This window comes from Bos javanicus, chromosome 1, assembly GCF_032452875.1.
Source record: "Bos javanicus breed banteng chromosome 1, ARS-OSU_banteng_1.0, whole genome shotgun sequence".
Lineage (NCBI taxonomy): Eukaryota > Metazoa > Chordata > Mammalia > Artiodactyla > Bovidae > Bos > Bos javanicus.
The window spans coordinates 17,477,854-17,505,019 of record NC_083868.1 but is presented as its reverse complement, the minus strand read 5'-3'; positions in this window follow the sequence as shown (position 1 = coordinate 17,505,019).

The window sequence follows — 27,166 nt, the reverse complement described above, 5'->3', positions numbered from 1 at the left end:
TGGAGTTTCAACTTTAGCATCATTCCATCCAAAGAACACCCAGGACTGATCTCCTTTAGAATGGACTGGTTGGATCTCCTTGCAGTCCATGGGACTCTCAAGAGTCTTCTCCAACACCACAATTCAAAAGCATCAATTCTTCAATTCTTCGGCACTCAGCTTTCTTTACAGTCCAACTCTCACATCCATACATGACCACTGGAAAAACCATAGCCTTGACTAGACGGACCTTTGTTTGCAAAGTAATGTCTCTGCTTTTTAATGTGCTATCTAGGTTGGTCATATCTTTAAAAAAAATTATGGATACTTTGTTTTGAAGATTAATTCCCTTGAAATTTATCTTTGGAAGTATATACTGCACTTGTTCATAAGAAAAGACTGCTGTTCTTACCTAAGTACTGAGTTCATCAAACTACATTTTTATGTAACAAGGAACTAAAATGGTTATTTTCTGAGGACCAACTTCAATTTATCTTATTTTCTTTATATGCTTTATCTCATGATACCAAAGAATATGGTCTTGGGCAATATATGAAGATTTCTGATAATCTCACAATAGAATCTGTAGTGCCATTATTTTTCCTCAGTGAAAATTTCAGTCTTTCTCTCAACAGAGTTTCTGGAAATGCAGTCACCTTCTGTGATTCAAACAATAAGTGCTTCAACAATAAAAAGTGCTATGGTTCTATGTTTAGCCATCAATCAAAAAAAAAAAAAAACTGAAGACTAGGAATTTAATAATAATTCAATACAGATATTAAATAAATAAGTGAAATTTAATAATACATAAATGATACATGCATAATAAACACAAACACATATTATGTGCATATGTATATAATCAGCTGGTTAGCCAGCTTGCAGATGACATGGTGTAGCATATCTCAGACTCCATAGTTGCTTGAGCCAATCCCCATAATAAATCTCTCCTTATACATCTCTGTATATCCTAATCATCCTGTTAGTCTGAAAAGCATTGACTAATAAAGATATTGGTATTGAGAAGTGGCTTCCCTGGTGGCTCAGATGGTAAAGCATCTGCCTGCAATGTGGAAGACCCGAGTTCAATCCCTGGGTTGGGAAGATCCCTTGGAAATGAGAATGGCAACCCACTCCATTATTCTTGCCTGGAGAATCCCATAGACAGAGGAGCCTGGAGGCTCCATGGGGTCACAAAGAGCTGGATACTACTGAGTAACTAACATTTTCACTCTCACTGAGAAGTGGAAGTTGTGCTGAAATAAATACCCAAAACTGTGGAAGTGGTTTGAAAAGTAGATAATGAGTAAATACTGGGAGAGTTTTGAAACGCATGCTAGAAAAAGTCTATGTTGACATGAATGGACCATTAAAAGAAGTTCTCATGAGTGATCAGAAGGAGAGCTATAGAGAAAACCTTAGTTTTAGAAAATACTTAAATGGTTGTGTGTCGGATATTGGTAGAAATATGAACTGTAAACACCATTCTTATGAGATCTCAGACAGAAATGAGGGACTTATTTATGAAAATTGGACGAGAGGTGATTCTTTACTCTAAAGTGTCTAAGAGCTTGACCAAACTGTGTTCATGACCTAGCGTTTTATTGTAGGTAGAACTTGTGAGAGACGAACTTGGCTATTTGGCTGAAGAAATACCACAGCAAAATGTGGAAGGAACAGCTGGTTTCTCCTGAATACTTTCAGCAATTTGAGAAGAGAAACAATTTTAAGATTAAATTATTAATCACAAAGGAAACAGAACTTCAAATTTTGGGAAATTCTTGTCCTATCCATACTGAAAATAATTAAAAAAAAATTGTTTGGGAAAAGAATCTTTTAAAAAATGTAGATATATGTATGTGTGTAACTGATTCACTTTGCTGTACACTTTAACAAAACATTGTAAATCAACTATACTCCAATAAAAGCAATGCAAAAATATATAAAAATAAATATTTCTAAACCAGAAAAATAGAAGCTTGTTTGGGAGTGAACATGAAGGTGTGGCCAAACTTTATAAGACTCTGGATTGGCCATCTTCACAGTAGCCAGAAGAGCCACCTCAAAAGAGTCAGTAAGACTGTTCAGTGGTGTAAACAGAAGCCTGGACCTATTGTCCAAAATAATGGAGAAATGAGCCCCCAAGGCATTTCAGAAATCACTGGCTGCCCTTCCTATCACAAGCCTGGAGTGCAGACATTTACGGGCACAAAGATTTTGAAGGAGGGGTTTGCCTTTGTTTGATGCTTGCTCGCATTGTGGACTCCATTCCCTGAATTCCAGCACCACAAATTCAGTGAGTCCTGGTGTGTCTTGTGCTATATTAAGCAAAAGGTGTGTGGGACCTGGCTACCTCCACCTAGATTTCAAAAGTTGGAGCCACCTGGAGCCACTAACACACAACTGAGACAGAGACCTGCTGCAGGTGTGGCACCACTACCAAGAGTCCCCACTAGAATAATACTAGTGGAGGCTTGGGAATGGGGCCATACCTCAACCCCAGACTAGTAGAGCAACAAGGTCGTGATTCTACTCTGGATAGCTGTAGAAATTCCACCCTAACCTGTGAGAGTTGAGGAGTGGACTGCACTCAGCAAAACTGTGGGGATGGGGAGGTCCAACTCCTGCCCACTGTGTCCAGAAGGCAGGGCATTGAGCCAAGGAGGATTGCCCTCAAGTCTTGGGGTTTAGTGTGGTTTGCCCATTAGATTTTAGACTTCCCTTAGACTTTTTACTCTTTCTTTCTTTCTTTATTTTATTTTTTGCAATGAGGATGTATATCTTCTCCCTGGCCCATGATTGTGTTTAGGAAGGACACAACATATTCAATTTCACAGGTTCGCAGCGGGAGAGCACTTTGCCTTAAGATGAGTCATATCTTGAGTCTCACCCATATCTGATCTAGATGATATTTGGATGAGGCTTGGACCAGTTAAGGCTTTGGGGACAATTTACATACAATGAATATACTTTGCATGCAAAAAGAACTTGGGGGATGGGGGTGAACTACTATGGTCTGGATGTTTGTATTTCCTCAGTTTTAATCCCCAAGGTAATGGCAATAAGAGGTGGGTACTCTGGGAGATAAATAGGTCATTAAGGGGACCCTCATGATTGAGATTCGGAGTAGGCAATGGCACCCCACTCCAGTACTCTTGCCTGGAAAATCCCATGGATGGAGGAGCCTGGTAGGCTGCAGTCCATGGGGTCGCTAAGAGTCGGACACGACTGAGCGACTTCACTTTTACTTTTCACTTTCATGCATTGGAGAAGGAAATGGCAACCCACTCCAGTGTTCTTGCCTGGAGAATCCCAGGGACGGAGGAGCCTGGTGGGCTGCCACCTATGGGGTCGCACAGAGTCAGACACGACTGAAGTGACTTAGCAGCAGCAGCATGATTGAGATTAGTGCCCATTAAAAGAGGCCCCATGGAGTTCCCTAGCCCTTTCTGGCTAGTAAGAATACAATGAGAAGTCTGCAGCTTGAACGACCATGTTGTTGACCATGTCGACACATTGATTTTAAACTTTCAGATGTCAAAACTATGAGAAATAAATTTGTGTCATTTATAAGCCACTTAGGTTTGTGGTATTTTGTAATAGCAGCCCTGACTAAGAAATCAATGGAATACATGTTTTTCTTAATACAGTCAGTCCTCCATATCTACATATGCCAAACCCAGATACAGATGACTGATATATGTTATTTTATATCAGGGACATGAGCATACATGAATTTTGGTGTCCATGGGGGGCCCAGGAACAAATTATCCACTGCAGATACCAAGGACAACTATCCAATAAAGTTTACCTTTGATAAAGGGCCAAAATATCTCAACTTACTTTTAGGATATTTCTCTAAAAAGTCATAACCAAGGTCATCTAGATTTTCTCCAGTATTATCCATAGAAGTAACTTGCTGAGATTTTTATTAGGAGTGCATTATGTCTATAGATCAAGTTAGGAACAACTGATTGTGGGACTATATTGAGCCTTCCTATCCACAGGCATGAAATATCTCTCCATTCATTTAATTCTTCTTTGATCTAGTTCAAGTTTCATACTTTATACAGCATCTTATAAGAAAGTGTTGAGTGTCATCAGTTTTATTTTATATCATGCAGTGGCCAATTGAAAACATAATACCAGTGTATTATTTGGTGTTTTATTGTTCCCTCTCTCCATTTTCCTTCACTCATATCAAGATTGCTTTGCCAAACAATATACTGGCACATATACAATTTTCTCAGGCTCTACTTTCTGGAGAACCCATGCTCAGAAAACGGATAACAAATACGGCCTTATGAAGGCTTCCCTGGTACTCAGTTCACTTCAGTTCAGTCACTCAGTCATATCTGACTCTTTGAGACCCCATGTACTGCAGCACGCCAGGGCCTCCCTGTCCATCACCAACTCCAGAGTTACCCAAACTCATGTTCATTGAGTTGGTGATGCCATCCAACCATCTCATCCTCTGTTGTCCCCTTCTTCTCCTGCCTTCAATCTTTCCCAGCATTAGGGTCTTTTCAAATGAGTCAGCTCTTTGCATCAGGTGGCCAAAGTACTGGAGTTTCAGCTTTAGCACCAGTCCTTCCAATGAACACCCAGGACTGATCTCCTTTAGGATGGACTGGTTGGATCTCCTTGCAGTCCAAGGGACTCTCAAGAGTCTTCTCCAACACCACAGTTCAAAAGCATCAATTCTTTGGCCCTCAGCTTTCTTTATAGACTAACTTTCACATCCATACAGTAAAAAATTCTTCCTGAAATGCAGGACACCCAGGTTCGATCCCTGGGTTGGGAAGATCCCCTGTAGAAGGAAATACAACTTACTCCAGTATTCTTGCCTGGAGAATTCCATGGACAGAGGAATCTGGCGGCTACAGTCCACGAAGTCACAAAGAGTAGGACATGACTGAATGACTAACACTTTTACTTTCACTTTCACAGCCTTATAACCAATTGATCCTAAAGGAAATCAACCCTAAATTTTAATTGGAAGGACTGATGCTGAAACTGAAGCTCCAACAGTTTGGCCACCTGATGTGAAGAGCTAACTCATTGGAAAATATCCTGATGCTGGGAAAGATTGAAGGTAAATAGAAAAGGGGCAGCAGAGAATGAGATGTTTAGATAGCATCACTGATTCAATGGCTATGAATTTGAGCAAACTCCAGGAGATAGTGAAGAACAGAGGAGCCTGGCGTGCTGCCATCCATGGGGTCACAAAGAGTCGGACACGACTTAGGGACAGAACAACAATATCTTGGCCTTGGAAAGCAGACCCTCAGATTAAGAGCAAAGAGCTTCAATGCTCAGAGTTCTGATAAAGACCACATTGCTGATATTTATCATAACTCCTGGGACTCAGTAGTACAAAAAGCATTCATAATGCTTCGAATGAGTTACAGGTGGAATCTAGGTCATTAGGATGTGTGGTGTTTGTGATGTTAAGGTTGCACAGGGCTATGGCAATTATATGATTATATAATTATATATTAGGACACTCTCTCCAGTACCTGGGGATCAAATATTACCTCATGGCATACTGTAAGTAGCTTCTATAAATTTTTTCAGAAGCTACAGTCTCTGGACAGAGCCTAATTGTAAGGGTTTAGACTATATATAGCATAATTAAGTGTGAAACTTCAACAAGTCTCATCTGTCAATTAGGATTTTGATGGGAAGAGTAGAACTCTGAAATTTGTGATGAGGCATATGGATGGTCAAGTCTGATAAATCTGAATTCCTGAATTCCACTGAACTCATTATTTCAGCAGAAGCTGCTCCCACCCTCTTATTAGAGGAAAACAACCTCCCTTTGAAATGGCCTAACTTGAGTCAGATGCTTACAGAGATGAAGCTCATTTCCATAAAATAATTTTCCCCACCTCCTTTCATTGATGCTAAGACAATTACAAGCATCAGATTAAGCACAGCCAACAGGGAAATAAAATCTCTCTTTCATAAGGAAGAAATAAGGAAATAGTGTACACATTAAAGGAAGGAAAGAACCTAGTTAATTTTTGCTTTCAGGAATTATTGGACAATATTTAGGCATAGATCTTGAGTGTATTCATCCAAGGGTCAGAAAATATGGTTTAGTAGGGAACAACTTAATTATTTTTGAGAGTTTATTTCCATTGTAAAATATCCTAATAACCTATTAATCTGGCTACTTAAATCCTGCACTCAACTACAATAACTTAGGAATAAATGTTGTTGCTTCTTTGACATAGTAGTGAGAATAAAATCAAAAGACTCAGAGGATATAGGAAGGTAAAATAAATTTAATACTTGAGAACTGAGAACCCAAAACAGCCTAGATACTATTCTTTGCAATAAAGCAATAAGAAGTGAATTTAGACAGGATCCTATGGTTCCTAGTTAGGACTATTCTTTGCCAGGGTAACTCTGATGCCCAGGTTAACTGTCTCTTCATACAAATGAATTTCTTTCAACACATGCTCTAAGTTGATGGGAGTTCCTTATGACCAACTGATGGAGTTGGATACATCTCTACTCATTCACAGTTGAATTATTGCAATGTGTATTCTGTGAAAAGAAACTATTGCCTCACTACAGCTCTCTACTATAAAGTCGTGGTTCTAATGCACAGTTATAAGGGGCATTATTCCAGTGGGCAAATCTATGTGAGGTCACCTTGTTGTCACTTTCTATGGATTAGAAGTACTTGGAAGTATGGATATACATGAAATTTAGGGCAGAGGTAAAAAGTCTGATTGGTTGATCTGGATTTAGAAAGTCAACAAAAGAGAAATCTGGAAGGTAAAGATTTAGAGTTCTGAGGGAGAGACATGTGTGTAGACACATGGGAGTGGGCATACAGCATGTGGATCTTTGTTTTCTGAGTTAGAGCATTCCAGAATGACTAATACTATGGTTTTCTGTAAGCCTTTTCTCTCATACCACCCAAGTTTGAGCAGTAGCCCGTGAACAACAAAATTATGTAAACAATGAAATCTGTGGATCATAATATCTGTATTAACAATTGCAGGCTGATCTAGCTAATTGTTACTGCTGCATAGCCACCTTGCCCTTAGCAGAGACCAATGATGGTCTCTCAGGATGACTTCACCCCCAAAAGACTGGTTGTGTGCTCAGTGCCATGTCACCTATCTTAAATTCCTTCCTGCTCTGAAAAGGCATCAATACATGCTTGCTGGAGCCCCTACTTATTCTGGATACAAATTCATCTTCTTCCCTCATAGTCTCTCTGTCAGCACCAGCACACAACCTGATTATTAAAGTACTCTCTTACTGACTCTCTTCCTTTCTCTCCTTTCTTCTTTTATTAAACCTTCAATCTTGAACCCTAGGACTCTGCTAACTGTAGAGTAGCTGCACACAGTTGTTACCCAGGCTCTGCATCCTGGGGAAGCTAGAGGAAGGCAATGGGTACCTAACAATTTTAATAGTTCTTTATCTGACATCTATATCAAAATATTTTATTTAAAGCCACTATTTTCTCTTTTAAGTTACTTTAGCAAAGCTTCTCTGTGGTCTTTATTTTGCATTCAAATTTATCTTCCTCTAACTCAAATGTGATAGTCATCCCACTCAAAAGCTTAAAATCATTATATGATTGCTCATCACTGCAAGTTAAAATCCACAGGGCATGCACAGTTGGCCATCCTTCAGAAGGTGCTCTGATAAACCTCACACATTCTCTTCCCCTTTCAGTGACTCTGAGTCTTACTCACAGTTTTAAGCCTTGTCAATGATACTACTTCTTTTGTCTAATAAAGCCTTTATACTTACAATTCCTGGTTTTCTACACTGTAATCTTCTCAACTCATCTTAGATATGAGAAAAAAGAAGGAAGTGCTGAAAAGACCAAGTAACAAAATGTGACTTAGATGAAGAGATTATAAATGAGGGAAATCATAGGAAACTGAGAAGTATGATACTTACTGCCTCACAGATATTTCAAAACAGGCCTAGGAACTGGAAGTACTTTAGTATATCTAGGCTTTCACTAGGGTAGAAGTAGTAATTACATGTGTATGTTCCAGAGTATTTAGCTTTTTGAATGCCAAGATTTTAGTCAAGTTAGTTTACAAAATAAAACGTGATAATAGTTATGTAAACTATGTATTGGTTTTCATAAAAGTTATATAATTCAATTGTCTATTACACATTCTCTATTACATTACATAAGAGAGAGAGAGAGAATATGCTTTTGTAAAGAGAAAGCTATATAAGAAAAAATATGCATTGCTTCTCTTAACGGCTCGCTCTAGGAGACCAGACAATCTCTCCATCTTCCGTCATTATTCATTTATGGCAAGAAGCCTTAGACTTTTCTTTTTCATATGTATCTTCTGAATCAGTCTAACAAGTAGAGTCTCATAGATAATGTGTACCAAAATTTGGTCACTCTCAAAGAGAAATAATTTGACAATACACATTACAAGAAACATTTGTGTCTTTCCTTTTAAAACAAACAAAACCAAAATAAAACCAAAGACAAAACAAATAAACTGTTGACTAAAATTTTAGAAATGAGGATCTGACTGGAATAAAGAGATGTTAATTTTGAATTCGTTAAGCATATATCCTGAGAAAGAGATTCAAGAAGCACTTGAATTGTGTTCTGCCAGACTACAAAATAAAGGAAACTTACAAAGACAAAAACACGAAGGTCACAGTCAATTACAAAAGTTGTTTGTCAAGAATGATAATTGGAGCTGGCAAGAAGCAAGGCTGCTTGTTAAGCAAGGATTGGTTGGGGTCTGAAATGTTCGCATAGTTACAAGGGGGAGACCTTGAGATCATAAAGTTGCAGCTGACAGATGTTCCAAAACACCTGGTGATGTACTTGGATTTGATAAATTTCAGGGAAAATTCAAGTTCTCATTGGTGCAGGAACAGAATGAGACTAGATACTCAGTGGCTGTCATTTTTTGTATTACTGACCATGATTATTTCATTATAATTTTAATTTGTCATCAAAACAAATGTCTGTTTGAGCAATTCTAATACTTCACTCAGGAAATAATATAACAACAATGACAACAATGGTAATAATAGTGGTAGCAATATCAGTTGCAGAACTGACAAGAGCAGTGGTGTTCATAGTAAGAATGCAATATTGGCAGTAAATTACTTACATGTGAAAGAAATTGTAGGGCTCTTACAATATAGGAGATAATGTTTCCTGACCTACAGCAGTCACCCGTTTAGTGAGTGAGTGGGAGGAAATGAATGATTATTTATACTGGAGACATTTATTACAGAAGTTAATTGTCACAAATTATTTCACAAAATGTACTAATGGACAAGTCCAAGAAATAAAAAGTCTCACAAATTGGTAAGTCAGATGTTTCAAGTATCTTTCATCTCCACAGAATAAGTAGTTAGTGCAACAGTTAAAAAAGGGAGGGAGGCAATTAATTTGATTATTAAGTGTAGAATTTGATTCTGTCCAATCTAATCCTAACAAGCTACTCTGCATTAAATACCTTAAACTTTGTTGCCAGTTAGACCTATTCCTGATTCTTCAGGCATCTTATACAACCATCAGTCAAAAAGTTATCAAGACAACTGAAATTAAACTGCTGTTGCTGCTGCTGCTAAGTCGCTTCAGTTGTGTCTGACTCTGTATGACCCCATAGATGGCAGCCCACCAGGCTTCCCCCTCCCTGGGATTCTCCAGGCAAGAACATTGGAGTGGGTTGCCATTTCCTTCTCCAATGCATTAAAGTAAAAAGTGAAAGTGAAGTCCTTCAGTTGTGTCTGACTCTTAGTGACTCCACGGACTGTAGCCCGCCAGGCTCCTCCATCCATGGGATTTTCTAGGCAAGAGTACTGGAGTGGGGTGCCATTGCCTTCTCCAGAAATTAAACTAGCAAATGTATTCGGTAGCTTCTTCCACATAATATTCAAATTAAATTCATTAAGAAGCAATACAATGAGGTTTTCACTTTTTAAGACTTAAAGGAACCTGGCTAACCTTCTTTCTTTATGCATGATCCATTCACACACTCTCATATTGCACTGGGGGAGTATTTATGTTTGTTTATTTACTAATTTACTTACTAATTCAGGGGTTTTTTTTTCAACAGGCTTCTATCCCAAATGCATGGATATGAAAGAAAATAAATTTTAAATGAATGACTGTGTCTGTAAAATGCCTAAAACTATCTGCATGGTACTATGACAGGAACATTTAGGGCATGCACAGTGAGTATCCCCCAAAGTCAGAGACTGGATCTCATTTACTGGAAGATAATTTTTTTTCTCAACTCCGAGCACTATTTCCCCATAATCACCTTCAGCTCTTTCAAGATCCTACTTAATCTTGTTGATGTCCTAGAGAAGCAATTTGCTTAGACACCCTTCAACCATAAGATTTTCCTTTTGAATGGTCCTGTTGCTTCCAATGGGCTTCCCAGGTGGCTCAGCAGTAAAGAATCCACCTGCCAGTGCAGGAGACTCGGGTTCAATCCCTGGGTCAGGAAGAGTCCCTGGAGGAGGAAATGGCAACCCACTCCAGCATTCTTGCCTCTGAAATCCCATGGACAGAGGAACCTGGTGGGCTATAGTCCATGAGGTCGCAAAGTGTGGGATACAACTGAGCAACTAACTGGCACATGAACACACACTGCTTCCAATATTCAGGCTCTGAAGTGAAATTATTCTATGAAGCAGCTGCACCCTGGAGTAACATCTAAGCTGTTTGAATTTTGAAAGACTCAGAACAACTTTAGTGGTCTCATGCCAGCTCATTGACTCTTAATTGTGTTGGTTTGGGGGAGAGGGCAGAGAGGGGAAAGGGTCAAAATTCACTCTCAGATTTTCTCAGGGACTAAAATATGGCTCTCATTGTCCCATTCTGACAATCACCAAAATAAATATCTGGAAGCATTTCTGGGGAGAAATGAGTACTTTGCTTCCTAATCCCAAAGCACCAGAGAAAGCAAGTTCTATTTGGTCTTCAAGGTATTTAATAAAGGTACATTTAAGAATAGCTTTGATGGCAATGAAACATGTAAAATATCATGTAGGAAACGAGTTGCCAGTCCAGGTTCGATGCATGATGCTGGATGCTTGGGGCTGGTGCACTGGGACGGCCCAGAGGGATGGTATGGGGAGGGAGGAGGGAGGAGGGTTCGGGATGGGGAACACATGTATACCTGTGGCGGATTCATTTTGATATTTGGCAAAACTAATACAATTATGTAAAGTTTAAAAATAAAATAAAATTGGAAGAATAAAAAAAAAAAAAAAAAAAAAGAATAGCTTTGAGGTACCCAGGTGTGCTCCCATGAGATGTGGTTGTGAACATACCACAACTGTGATTCACAGGATGGGGTTAATACATGACTAATGCCTGAAAACTCTTAAACAGCCCTCAGGATGTTTCAAGTCATTCATCTGGCAGCATTTAAACATGAGATGAAATTTATTTGAAATTTTCAGTCAGTTCAGTTCAGTTGCTCAGTCCTGTCTGACTCTTTGAGACCCCATGAACTCCAGCATGCCAGGCCTCCCTGTCCATCACCAACTCCTGGGGTCCACCCAAACTCAGGTCCATTGAATCGGTGATGCCATCCAACCATCTCATCCTCTGTCATCCCCTTATCCTCTTGCCCTCAATCTTTCCCAGAATCACGGTCTTTTCAAATGAGTCAGCTCTTCGCTGATGACTTTGGCCATCAGGTGGCCAAAGTATTGGAGTTTCAACTTCAACATCAGTCCTTCCAAAGAACACCCAGGACTGGTCTCCTTTAGGACTGACTGGTTGGATCTCTTTGCAGTCCAAGGGACTCTCAAGAGTTTTCTCCAACACTACAGTTCAAAAGCATCAATTCTTCACTGCTCAGATTTCTTTATAGTCCAACTCTCACATCCATACATGACTACTGGAAAAACCATAGCCTTGACTAGATGGACTTTTGTTGGCAAAGTAATGTCTCTGCTTTTTAATCTGCTATCTGGTGATAACTTTCCTTCCAAGGAGTAAACATCTTTTAATTTCATGGCTGCAATCACCATCTGCAGTGATTTTGGAGCCCCCCAAAAATAAAGTCTGCCACTGGTTCCACTGTTTCCCCATCTATTTGCCATGAAGTGATGGCACAAGATGCCATGATCTTAGTTTTCTGAATGTTGAGCTTTAAGCCAACTTTTTCAGTCTCCTCTTTCACTTTCATCAAGAAGCTCTTTATTTCTTCTTCACTTTCTGCCATAAGGCTGTTATCTGCATATCTGAGGTTATTGATATTTTTCCTGGCAATCTTGATTCCAGCTTGTGCTTCCTCCAGCCCAGTGTTTCTCATGATGTACTCTGCATATAAGTTAAATAAGCAGGATGACAATATACAGCCTTGACATACTCCTTTTCCTATTTGGAACCAGTCTGTTGTTCCATGTCCAGTTCTAACTGTTGCTTCCTGACCTGTATACAGGTTTCTCAAGAAGCAGGTCAGGTGGTCTAGTATTCCCATCTCATTCAGAATTTTCCACAGATTATTGTGGTCCACAGTCAAAGACTTTGCTGCTGCTGCTGCTGCTGCTAAGTCGCTTCAGTCGTGTCTGACTCTGTGCGACCCCATAGACGGCAGCCCACCAGGCTCCCCCGTCCCTGGGATTCTCCAGGCAAGAACACAGGAGTGGGTTGCCATTTCCTTCTCCAATGCATGAAAGTGAAAAGTGAAAGTAAAGTCGCTCAGTCATGTCCGACTCTCCGAATCCCCATGGACTGCAGCCTACTAGGCTCCTCCGTCCATGGGATTTTCCAGGCAAGAGTTCTGGATTGGGTTGCCATTGCCTTCTCTGCAACAGCTTTGGCATAGTCAGTAAAGCAGAAATAGACGTTTTCTGGAACTCTCTTCCTTTTTCTATGATCCAATGGATGTTGGAAATTTGAAACCTTAGGTGACAAAATAATGTATCATTTGTTTGGGGACCTAAGTTATAGAGACGCTAATTATTAGGAGAAATAGCAGGAGGGTCAGTAGAGTGTTGGGCTTTCCAGGTGGCTCTAGTCATAAAGAACCCATCTGCCAAAGCAGATAGATGTAAGAGACGTAGGTTTGATTCTTGTGTCAGAAAGATCCCCTGGAGGAGGACATGGCAATTCACTCCAGTATTTTTGCCTGTAGAATCCCAGGGACAGAAGAGCCTAGCAGGCTACAGTCCATAGGGTTGCAAAGAGTCAGACACAACTGAAGCGACAGCACACATGCACGCATGGGTAAGGGTGTTAGTAAGCGTAGAAAGGGCATAGGCAGTAAACATAGGCAGGCATGTGTTTCAAATAGCTTTCGATGCCCTTGCTCCATGTTAATGCTTCTTATCCCAGTAAAACCATACTAATGATAAAACTCATAAAAAAATGTTTTATCCTTTTCTGAAAACTACAATCGAACTTCATATAACTAATGTCCATGTTCTTTCTGTTGTGAATAGAATATTGGGTATCTGTAGCAAAAATAGATCAGATCAGCATTTGAAGAGGTCTCTTCATCATTCGGGCTATAAACTGAACATGATGAAGGAACCTAGTGATATTCATTTGGAAAAGTGATGGGGATGTGCTCGTTCCCTCTCTCCACGAAGTTTCAAGTTTCGTTTCCTCAAAGATAGTTTAAAGTAGCACTTCAGTGAAATGATTTAGCAAACATTGCTGTAATATTTTATGGTTGACTAAAAATTTGAATTTGAAATGGAAATCAAGTTCATTCAGGAAATCCTCTTACAGTAATAATATATCATTTTAATAGCAAAGTGTCTAGACACCTAATGTCAGACGAGACGATGATAATTTCAGTGCTTTATATCTATCGTATTCATCAGTATAATTATATTTTTTCTGGCCATAATTGAGTATGTTCAACAAGAAATCTGATGATTTGGAAGGAACTATTGGAAAGGAGCTCAGGTGAAATGATTAGTTTACAAGCTCTATTTTAAGGAAATATTTTAAAAATCTGGAGGGATACAAAAAACATGTTAACACACACTAATCTACCAAATATAATAGAGGTTTACCAAGTGTTAGTTCATTTGCTATACTTGCTTCAGAGTGTATTTCTGAGTAAATATAACAAAAGCAACACAGTTGGGAGTGGCCTTTGCATCCCATGCTGATCCTGTTCCCTGTCCTTCCTCCTCCAATTAGCCTTGTTTGGATGATGCTATTTATCTTTCCAGACCACTTATTTAAATTTCACTGTGTATTTATGTTCTTCCCTTGTGGCTCAGCTGATAAAGAATCTGCCTGCAATGCAGGAGAACTGGCTTCAATCCCTGGGTTGGAAAGATTCCCTGGAGAAAGGAAAAGCTTCCCACTTCAGTATTCTGACCTGGAGAATCCCATGGACTGTATAGTCCATGAAGTCTCAAAGAGCCAGACAGATCTGAGCAACTTTCACTTTCACTCCTTGCTTCCCTGGTGGCTCAGACGGTAAAGAGTCTGCCTGCAGTGTAGGAGATCCGGGTTCAATCCCTGGATTGGGAAAATCCCCTGGAGAAGGAAATGGCAAACCACTCCAGTATTCTTGCCTGGAAAACCCCATGGATGGAGGAGCCTGGCAGGCTAAAGTCCATGGGATGGCAAACAGTCAGACATGACTGACTGACATATGTGTATCAGTTAGAATATCAGAATCACCAGCTGGTGGTATGTGAGTGGGGTTTCATACAGGAAACAGGATAGCCAGCCAGGTGGAAAGAGCCAAAACCAGAGAACTGGTGAGATAATCATTCTCTGTACCTTTCCTTTGATTTTACCTTCCCTTTGATTTTGCAGTGAACCTAAAAGTGCTCTACTCTAAAAATAAAGTCTTTTTAATATAAATTATGAACAAAGTTAGCCTGAAACACTGGAGTGAGAATGGTATTGGAGAGTTTGCAAATCTTGGGAAAGATCTAGAAGAAGGACAGCCTGAGAGGCTGCTGGTCCTGTGGTGGTCACTGGGAATTGATGTCTCGACAATTGGAAACTACCAGTTACTACTTCACTTCCAGTTTCTAAATCAGTGAGCTCCTTTCATTCCTCAAGTTTAACAGGACCTATTAAGAACGTGGTTCTGGGAAATGTAGTTTCTAGGTTTAAAAAAAGTGGTGTGGTACCAGGTTGACAATGAAAAGTACAGCTCAAAATGCATCCACAAAATGGAACATGGTTTGGTTTTGAATTTTACATAATTGATCTGATAATGTTCATCTTATTTTCAATATTTTCTATGGAGTCTCTCAGTATATCTGTATACATCTTGGCTATCTCTATACATTTTAAGAATTGCCCACAAGAATGATTTTGCTTCATTTCTTTCAATTGTTTGGCTTTTGATTGCTTTCCTTTTGTACTACCTAAAGGCTATGTTATACTTTTGAATAAAGTGCTTTAGAGTAACCATTTTTCCATACATACTTGTAGAGAAAATGTTTCTAATGTTTTCCTACAGATTTTTTGTAGAATTTATTACTTATCCATTATAAAATGTTTAAAAATCATTTAAAGTGATCTGAAATTATATTATTATGGAGTAAAATAATATAAAGTGTAATTTTGTATCTATTGAGGCTGTAATTATTTTCTCCTATAACTTATGCAGTGAATTATGTTAAAAGATATTTTGATAATGAAAGGCCATTTTGGGGGAATAATTCTAATAAGATATATGGCACATACACACACATATAGACACATGCATGCACACATGTTGAATTTGTATTATATACACATATATAGACATATAATTTAGTCATGTGGATTTTATTTAGGGAGTATTACTATCTAAGACATTTACATTTTAATGTGACAGGTTTAAATTTTCTAAGTCCTTATATGTTATTAATATAACATATATTATATGTTTGCCCAAAAGATTGCCCTGCTTTTCCATTTGGTAAGGTAGACAATATAAAATATATAATATATGCTTATAGAGTTGCTAATACTCAATGCTTAAATTTCCTTGGGGTAGTGCCCTTACTGTGCCCCTACTGTGGGAAAATCATGAACTTAAGTTTTATTTTCCTTAGATTTTTCAGGTATGTAGACAATTTTAAATAGTCAATTTTGGAAAATTATATTTTCCAAGATTGAGAACATAGTGTTATTTTAGAATATGAGGATATGTTTAATATATTACTTGAATCTCTTCTTAATTGGCAACTTTTTTCCTTTTAGTATTTCTTATATTATTTAAGTGTGTTTTCAATTTGATATTGAATACTCTTGAATGAGGTTTTCTCTTGGTATATATTTTTTCAAAAAATAACTTCCAAATTTTTCTTTATTATCACTATTATTTTTGTTCTCTTTTTGCATCCATTAATTGTATGATGTTTAGTTTTCCCATTTTTCTACTTTTGAAAACTGAAATTCTGAATGGGAAACAGTAGTTGACTGGTTTTGTGAAGAAAAACATGACCTTATAGAACTAACAACAAATGATGATAACCTTTTCATCAAAGGGGATTGGAATGTGAATGTAGGAAGTCGAGAGACACTTAAAATAACAGACAAGTTTGGCCTGGGAGTACAAAATGAAGCAAGGAAAAGGTTAACAGAGTTTTGTCAAGAAAAGACACAGGTCATAGCAAACACCCTCTTCCAACAGTCTAAGAGTTGACTCTACACATGGACATCATCAGATGGTCAATATGGGAAGCAGGCTGATTATGTTCTTTTCAGCCAAAGATGGAGAAGTTCTATGCAATCAGCAAAAACAAGACCTGGAGCTAAGCGTGGCTCAGATCATCTGCCCCTTATTTCAAAATTCAAGCTTTTTTTGAAGAAAGTAGGGGGAACCACTAGGCCATTCAGATATGACCTCATCAAATCTCTTCCGATAGTAGAGGTGATGAATAGATGCAAGGGACTAAATCTGATAGACAAAGTGCCTGAAGAACTATGGGCAGAAGTTTGTAACATTGTATAGGAAGCGGTGACCAAAACTATCCCAAAGAAAAAAAAATACAAGAAGGCAAAGTGGTTGAGATTTTACAAATAGCTAAGAGAGGACAAGTAAAAGGCAAGAGAGAAAGGAAAAGATATACCCAATGATTGCAGAGTTCCAGAGAGTAGCGAGGAGAGATAAGAAGGCCTTCTTGAATTAAAAATGGAAAGAAATAGAGGAAAATAATAGAATAGAAAAGACTAGAGATCTCTTCAAGAAAATTGGAGATACCAAGTGAATATTTCATTAAAGACTGGTCACAATAAAGTACAGAAATAGTAAGGACCTAATAGCAGCAGAAGATATTAAGAAGAGGTGGCAGGAATACAGAGAAGAAATGACCCAGGCAACCACAATGATGTTGTCACTCACCTAGAGCCAGATATGCTGGAATGTGAAGTCAGTGGTCCTCAAGAAAAATTACTACAAGGAAAGCTAGGGGAGGTGACAGAATTTCAGCTGAGCTATTTAAAAGCCTAAAAGATGATGCTGTGAAAGTACTGCACTCAATATGCCAGCAAATTTGGAAAACTCAGCAGTGGCCACAGAACTGGAAAAGATCAGTTTTCATTTCAATCCCAAAGAAAGGCAATGCTAAAGAATGTTCAAGCTACCATGCAATTGTGCTCATTTCACATGCTAGCAAGTATATGTTCTAAATCCTTCAAGCTAGGTTTCAGCAATATGTGAACCAAGAACCTCCAGATGTACAACCTGGATTTAGAAAAGGCAGAGGAACCAGAGATCAAATTGCCAACTCCGTTGCATCATAGAGAAACCAAAGGAATTCCAGAAAAAAACATCTACTCCTGCTTCACTGACTATGCTAAAACCTTTGACCATGTGGATCAGAACAAACTGTGGAAAATTCTTTAAGAGATGGGAATACTAGACCACCTTACCTGTGTCCTGAGAAACTGTATGCGGGTCAAGAAGCAACAGTTAGAATGGGACATGGAACAATGGACTGGTTTCAAGTTGGGAAAGGAGTATGTCAAGGCTGTATATGGTCACCTTGCTTAATTAACTTCTATGAAGAATAAATCATGCAAAATGCTGAGCTGGATGGATCACAAACTTGAATCATGATTGCCAGAAGAAATATCAATAACCATAGATATGCAGATGATATCACTCTAATGGCAGAAAGTGAAGAGGAACTAAAAAGCCTCCTGATGAGGATGAAGAAGAGAGTGAAAAAGCTGGCTTAAAATGCAACATTCAAAAAGCTAAGATCATGGCATCCAGTTCCATCACTTCATGGCAAATAGAAGGGAAAAAGTGGAAGCAGTAGCAGATTTTATTTTCTTGAATTCTAAAATCACTGTGGCCGGTGACTGCATCCATGAAATTAAAAGACACTTGCTCTTTAGAAAGAAAGTGATGACAAACCTAGACAGCTTATTAAAAACCAGAGCCATCATTTTGCTGACAACTGTCTGTATAGTCAAAGCTATTGTTTTTCCAATAGTCATGTACGGATGTGAGAGTTGAACCATGAAGAAGGCTGAGTGCTGAAAAATTGATGCTTTTGAATTTTGGTGCTAGAGAAGACTCATCATAGTTCCTTGGACTGCAAGGAGATCAAACCAATCAATCCAAAAGGAAATCAAGCCTGAACATTTACTCGAAAGACTGATGCTGAACATAAAGCTCCAAGATTTTGGCCATCTGAGGCAAAGAGCTGATTCATTGGAAAACACCCTGATGCTGGAAAAGACTAAAGGTAAAAGAAGGGGCTGGCCGAGAATGAAATGGTTAGATAACATGAAGGACTCAATGGATGTGAATCTGAGCAAACTCTGGGAGATGGTGAAAGACGAGGGAGGCCTCCTGCACTGCAGTCCATGGGGTCACAGAGCCAGGTAGGACTTAGCAACTGAACAATAGCAACAACAAATCTTTATCTTGAATTGACTTGGGTAATGAAGAAATTGTATTTGTTTTAACTATCAAATGAAGCTGAATCTACTTTTCCTTTCTGATAGAAATGATACATATTTTATCCAGTGTTAACTTTTATGTTCATCTTAAATTTTAATGTCAACATTGAAGACAACATATAAATGAAATATTTATAAAATACTTTATTTTTTGAATTTCTTTTTGTTAACTTTTTACTTATGAAAGAAATATAAATCCAGCCTATATTACTTACATTCAAATACAAATTAAATCCTTATTCACTAGTTTTTGATGCTTTAAAAACTGGAGGTCATATTATAATCTTATATCCTCTCTAACTCTTGGCTCTACTCTTCTTCAAGATGATTTATTCTCAGATCCACATAGTAGCCCAATAGCTGTCAGCAAACTCCGTCCCATATCTTTTAACATTCAAGTCCAGTTTTGTGTGTGTGTGTGTGTGTGTGTGTTTTAAAGAAGTGTTATCCACTAAAAACCATCCTTTTGCTTATTCCACACTGCTAATATAATCCTCATTTCACTCTATACATAGATTTCTAAAAATAACCCAAGTGACTGACTAAAGCATATTTCAGACAATAGAAGCAGAAATTACCAAGGATATGAGGAACAAGTTTCCCTGACTGTCAAGAGGCTGGAGCAGAGGAAAGAGTAAGAAGTTGAAAGAAAAGACAGTGACTTAATGGAGGTCTAGAATATGTATGGTTTGGGAACCATTCAAATGGCATTGGTTTTTAATCAGAGAGAAATATGAAGCTGCTAGAGTGAAATGTGAAGCTGCATACTAATAATATGGTAACAATATTCTAAAAGCTTTTGATTCTGGCTACTGTTTTTAATATAGATCATTGGAAAGGGTAGAATAAGGATCATTTTAGGCCACTTTGGCTCCACCATTTACTAGCTGAGTACATTTGAACACGTTACTTAAATCAGCTGTACCAAATTTTCTTTCTCCACACAATGAGGGTTTTAGTAGTACCTAACTTATGGAGTTCAGTTCAGTTCAGTCGCTCAGTCGTGTCTGACGCTGCGACCCCATGAATCACAGCATGCCAGGCCTCCCTGTCTATCACCAACTCCTGGAGTTCACCCAGACTCACGTCCATCGAGTCAGTGATGCCATCCAGCCATCTCATCCTCTGTCGTCCCCTTCTCCTCCTGCCCCCAATCCCTCCCAGCATCAGAGTCTTTTCCAGTGAGTCAACTTTTCACATGAGGTGGCCAAAGTACTGGAGTTTCAGCTTTAGCATCATTCCTTCCAAAGAAATCCCAGGGCTGATCTCCTTCAGAATGGACTGGTTGGACCTCCTTGCTGTCCAAGAAACTCTCAAGAGTCTTCTCCAACACCACACAGTTCAAAAGCATCCATTCTTCAGCACTCAGCCTTCTTCACAGTCCAATTCTCACATGCATACATGACCACAGGAAAAACCATAGGCAGTATTAAATATATTATTTAATGTATATCATACGTTTAGAACAGTACACTGCCTTACAAACATTAAATGCCCAATAACCACAAGCTATGAGACTGATCATTCTACAGGGTCTTATCTGGCTTCTACCTTAGGATAATTCATAAAAAAAAAAAAAAAAAATTACTCTGGAAGCAAGTTCAGTCTGGCCCTTGCCTCGTGTGCTCAGTTGCTCACTCATGTCTGACTCTTTGCATTTCCATAGACTGTAACCTGTAAGGCTCCTCTGTCCATAGGATTTTCCTAGCAAGAATAATAGGGTGGATTGCCATTTCCTTCTCAAGGCCCTTGCCTCATAGCTACCTCTTAAAAACAGGGAAATGTGTTCCTTTTACAATATAGAAACTGTTTAAAAGAGAAGCTTCAATGTACAAAAAAGAAAGGAAAAAATTCTTCTAGGTTTCAATCTATCTTCCAGTTTTACTTCCCTACTACAGATCAAACTAAGTTCCATCTAGAAAATTATTCTCCCATCCATTTCAGATCACGGACAGTAGGTAGAAAGGAATTCCCACAAGATCCATCTGCTTCTAAATAAAGTAGCTTAAGTCTGATATCATATCTTTCTAATATAATGTTATTGACTGAAAGTGAATGAAACAGTACACCCCAAATCTTTTCTTTAACAAGTACTTTAATGTTTCTGATATTATTGAGCCAGACTTTCATTCCCTTTACCACTCTAGAGGATTGTACACACCACTACCTGTAAATGGCTCACTTGTGCTTTTTGTGACTAATTATACTCTTCTGTCTAGTTGATGACATCTCAGTCTGTGACTTGCTTTAGCCCATGAGATTTGAGTCATTAAGCTTTATGCCATAGTTATGTTTTATGTTAAATTACAGCAGAAGATATCACTGGAATTACACAGTTCAACTCACCCTCCTCTTTCCCTTCACCACAAAATACATGTGCTCTTCAGGTTGAATCTTGGAATGGAGACAATCTGACACAATTTAGAGCTAGACTGAATTAAAGCTCATTTTTGATCATCTATCTATAATGTTAATAAGAAATATGTCATTTCAATGCACTTCAATTTTAGAGTTGTTTGCTCGGTGAAAGGCAGATGATGGGTGTGTGTGATGTCGCTGCAGTTGTATTAGACTTTTTGTGACCCTATGTACTGTGGCCTGCCAGGCCCCTTTGTCCATGGGATTCTCCAGGTGAGAATACTGGAGTTGGGTTGCCATGCCCGCCTCCAGAGGATCTTCCCAATACAGGGTTTGAACTCGGATCTCCTATGTCTCCTTCATCGGCAGGCAGGTTCTTTACCACCAGGGCCATCTGGGAAAGCCCTGAAAGATAGATGATATAACTGCTAAAATGCAAATCAAAGAAGTTACACCTGTTTCACTATTCCAGACCAGGATACAGGAGTTCTTATATTTATTCACCCTGCTCTTACTCAGTTTATCCTGAATTGTTAGAATGGTTATTTTTATTTTGTGCCTAAATACTGAAATTTTTAAAATTCAAGTGACAGAAAATCTAAGCCAAAAGTACTTTGAAAAAAAGTGGATGGAATTTATTGGTATATGTAACTCAGAATCCATGAGCTTCAAGCAGAAGTGAAATCTGAGATTCAAATAATTTCCCCAGGACATGTTCTTCTCTAATTCTCTTCTCTTCTGGATTCATGTTAATGTATGGCAAAACCAATACAATATTGTAAACTAATTAGCCTCCAATTAAAATAAATAAATTTATATTAAAAAAAACTAAGAAAAAAAGAAAAAGACCCATGTGGTACCATGGTGGTTGCCAACAACTCTTGGCTTACATTCTCAGAAGTACACTTATAATTGTAATATTCAGTCATTGAGTGCTTTCAGTGTGCCGGGCAATATTGTATGAAATCTACATGAATTAACTCATTTCATCTTTGCAATTATTCCATGAAGTAGAAACTGAGTTTCCCTATTTTATAAAGAAATAAATGCATAAAGCATTAAGATGCCTCACAATATCCACGATGAATAAAGACCTAATATAGAAGAGTATATACTTGCAAAAATATTTAAATAGAAGTCTTAAACCTGATTTTAATAGTTCAAATTGAGTCATAATTCTATCATTAATTTAATCTCTATGTTAAATAATATTCTAAATACCCAGATAAGATGTATGTTTTCTGTTTACCTGGGTAGAATTTTTTCACCTGAGAATATATGGACAGATTGATGAGTAGAGTCTTTCCTCAGGGAAAAATAATGGTATTTGTATTAGATGAACTATGATGTATGCAATGTCAAGAAGTTTTAAGCATCTGAGAGTTATGCTCAAAGTTAGCCTACCAAAGAGAAGGAAATGGCAACCCACTCCAGTGTTCTTGCCTGGAGAATCCCAGGGACGGGGGAGCCTGGTGGGCTGCCATCTCTGGGATCGCACAGAGTCGGACACGACTGAAGCGACTTAGCAACAGCAGCAGCAGCCTACCAAAGATTCATGGATATGGAGAAACGATATGAGATTTCTGGTTCAGGTACAATGAACTTTGTTATGACATAGAAACAGCGTGAACTTTCTGTTTTGAAAGTTCCATGTGTCCCAAAGTGATGAGACAGAGCAGTGCAAGTGGATGATGGGAATTTAGGCTTAAAAGAAGTGGACCATTCATTGACTTATAAAAGTTAATCATTCTACTTTATGAAACTTACCAATAAATCAAAATATAAGACATATTTAATAAGTTGCTTGCTTAATATTAATAATTGACTAGATAGCAATGTGGGAGACCTGGGTTCTATCCCTGGGTTGGGAACAGCCCGTGGCCTGGAGAATTCCATAGACTATACAGTCCATGGGGTCACAAAGAGTCAGACACAACCAAGCAACTTTCACTTTCAGATAACTGTCTAGGAGGTGTTATTATCATTATCATCTTCATCATCATTTTAATGAGAGAGTTTGTAAATAGAAGTTGTACAAAATAGAAACTTTTGTATCTGGTTTAAGCATGTTATATGTCTTAAGTATTAAAAAAATAGTTGTTTTATAAAATTAAGACATAGGATACTCCCATTACTAATATTCAAAATCAAACCTAGAAAAAATTAAAAAATTAGGCTGTTGTATTTATTGACACTTAAAATCCAGTTTCCTAGAAAAAAAGAAGAACGTTTTTTCAGTAGGAAAAAAAAGAACATTCTTTTGCTATGGTCTGAATCCATGGATCTTCTTCAGCGTTATTTTTCTGCTTACTCTACAACTCTTTCAATACCGTAGTGCCTCTTACAAAGCTGCCGTTCCTGCTTATTTATAAACTTGCTAATTAACCATGCTTCCATGAGCAGATTGAGCTATAGTCAAAATGGCATAATACTTAGGCTTATACAACTTAAATAAATGATACAAATAACATAGTTGAATTCAAGTTCACTTAGAAGAAGCAGATTAATTTACTTGTATAATAGGAAGAGAGTTAGTCCTAAGGCTTAGAGAGTAAGAAGCATAATTTTCTTTGTCTTAAAAAATGTATTACTCTTTCAAGTCCTTATTTTACTGGAGTATTGAAATCTTAATTTGCCTAAAATCACTATTCCCATTTTTCTTAGGGCTCTTTTCAGGGCCAGTGTAGCTTTGGTCTCCATTGCACTGTTTTTTTGTTTTGTTTTGGTTTTTGTTTTAATCTGTTAACTTTTCAGTAGCCCCTACCCCTCTGGAGGACATGGGATTTACTGTGATCACTCAGAGCAGGATGTGGTTCAGGAAACTACCATCTTTCTAACGCCACATGTCCATTTGTCGTATCTTTCCCCTTTCTGCAATCCACTACTTCGCTAAATCAATCCTTTTCCCCTATGGTATGGAGAGGCTGGTAAGTGGGAAGAGAGCATACAGGGAGGCTTTGGTCTTATTGATCATTTACCTTCCACATCTTTTGTAAAAAAAAATTTTTTTTTTCTTCTTCTGAGAGATTCTAAACCTCTGAAGAGTAAAATCCAAGCTATACCTGAGAAGCTCAGAATGGCCTAATGAAGATTAGGGAAAAAAACTACTGGAGAAGGATAAATTGTTAATGTTTCAAAATATCCTTTCATGCCACACACATTTGTTACAGCTTTAAAATCAAAGCAGCAGATTAAAGAACAAACAACACCATGCTGAAATGGCTTGTCTGAGAAAAACATGGAAGTGCTATTTAGAGAAAGAAATATCTAGGAAATAAGTCCTGGATTCACTGAATGCACCTTCTTGATGACATTGGATATGGTGTAAGGAATAGACAGTTTGAAATCACTATAAATTGTTCCCTTAGAAGATTAGGTTTGGGATAAAAATCAGAAAGGCCTTCCCAGGGGGCTCAGTGGTAAAGAATCTTCCTGCCAATGCAGGATACACAGGAGATATCAGTTCGATCTCTGGGTCAGGAAAATCCTCTGAAATGGCAACCCGCTCCAGTATTCTTGCCTGCAAAATTCCATGAACAGAGGGACCTGGTGCACTACAGTTTATGGGGTCGCAAAAGAGTAGGACACAATTGAGCACACATATACACACAAAGATCAGAAAACTAGAAATTATTTGTAAAATCTGTATGTACCAACATGAGAACGTTAAAATAACACATTCAATAAAAAACAAAAGTCAAAAAACAGTGTAACTTTATCTCTCTTTTAAGTTAGTGAAGTATTTTTGTTGTACAACTTGTATAACCAGTGTAAAACTTGTCAATTTAACTTTCAAAGAAAAAGTATTAGCAATGCGAGTTTTAAAACTTTATGTAAAAACTTGTTAATGAGACAAGAGTTAACACATCAAGTCTAGTATAGATGTCAGCCCTGCTCAATGTTTGAGGCTATTAGACTTCCTTACAAAGGAAGTCTTTGTAAGTCTTCCTTACTTTCTTACAAATAAGAAATCCTTATTTGTAAGGATTTAATAAATATAAAATATTTTAGTATTAATACCTATAAAACTCCCTTAATCATTCCTGGCTAAACATGCAGGTACCTTAGAGAACAGAGAAGAGTAGGAATAATCACGTCAGTTTTAGAGTCTTTTGCTTTAAGTACCTCTTGTGTCTTTAATTTTTTATTAACCTTCATGCAATGAAGCTCTTGTGGAATCCTGAAGCTTGTTGGCAGCTTCTGCATACCAGTTAAATAGATTTCCCATTCCGTTTGTTTGATTTGGAAGCCCTTGCTTTTAAATGCACTTCTTAAATGAACAGTCTTGTCTAACTGGAACATTCCCATAGTGGCTATTATGATTCTAAGCTATTTTAGTAAGAATTTACCATTTGAAGCTATCTGAAGCTTCTACACCATAGGTCTTAGTCATAAGCAGGTGTTCCAGAAAGTAGTACACTAGTCCTTTGAAACTTGTGCTAAGCCTTTCCCTTAGCTAAGCTTTGGGTCTTTTGGAGTCATTGAATGCCCAAGAGTGATGTACTGCTAGACTGGGACTTTTGTGGCATTTTGCAGTGTACCTCCTTGCACAGACATTTTCTTGAGGTTGGCAGGTGACCTAGTGTGAAACTAACCTGTTCTGTGACCAGCTTACCCTAGCAAGAGAGTCTTAGCACTAGGTGATGAGTGCTCTAACAGCATTTAAGTGCTTATTCCCTGCCCATCAATTTTGTGTCTGTGGTTTCTTTGAATCCTATTAATGATAGATTGAAATATAAACTCCCAAGGCATTAATAATCACTGTTTCATGGCTTGAAATTGGTGTATTTCCCATTATTTATATGACAGTCTACATTAAAAGCTCTTAGTAATTAAGTTGATTCATCTGCTGCATGTATACCAAGGTGCTCCTATCATCTGGTGGTTTTAATTGAAACTACAGACAACAGTGACTTAGCATCTCTGTTAGACTAATGGTGGGGCTTCCAGACTAAAAATCATTTCCAAGAGGGACTTGCAAAGTCCGTTCAGGCATAAGGAAATCTAACAGTTACATATTTATATTCTATGAGAAATACATATGCTTGTAAATTTGTATCCAATAGCCTTCTGAGAAAAGTTATTTATCTATGCTGTGCATGTAAGACTCTGTACCTCACAGCAGTAAAGCAATTCTCAAAGTTTCATATCTTAGAAACATCGGATAGTATCATTTATCCTATACTCCACTGATAAACTGGGGATACATTAACAGGAGTGCAAATTTGATAAATTATGAGAAGAGAATTTTCTTCCTGTTTATGATGAAGTTTGTTACTACTAAAATATGAGTGTAAACTGAATGGAAGTTTTCTTATTTCCCCAGTACTGACCTCTTTCATATATTTCTTTCTGTAGTAATTGATAGTCTCTGGAGAACCATCCATCCAGTATACAGATCATTTTCTTAGAAATATTCTAAGAAAAAAAGAATTGATGTCTCAGGTGAGAAATATACTCCTTTCTCACTGGAAATGCTTAGCTCTTTTTATCATATTTGATAAGTAATAGTTCCTTGCCATTTTTAAGAAATTGCTTAGTGCAATCCCACCAAGACCTGTATTGATGAAGAGTTTGGATCAGTGACAGTTTTTTTCAGACTCTCTTGCTCTTCCCTTAACAGTCTGGCTGGCACTGTATACCTCTGTGGCAAACAAGAGTCCTCAAGACTCCTGTCTGCCCAATCACCCTTCTGAACAGTTGGCAGTAGCCACAGAAAATAATTAACAAGAGATACAAACAGCCTTTTACTATAAAATTTCCAGGGGATTTTAAACTTCTATGTCTCCCCATACTTATTCAAATTCATTAAAATTCCAGCTGAAAATAAAAGGGAATATAGGAATACACAGAACCTTCACATTTTTAGATAAAGCCATTTGTTGATTTAATTTATAAAATAAAATAGCATAGAATTACCATGGGGTTTGCCTTAAATTATTGTCTTTT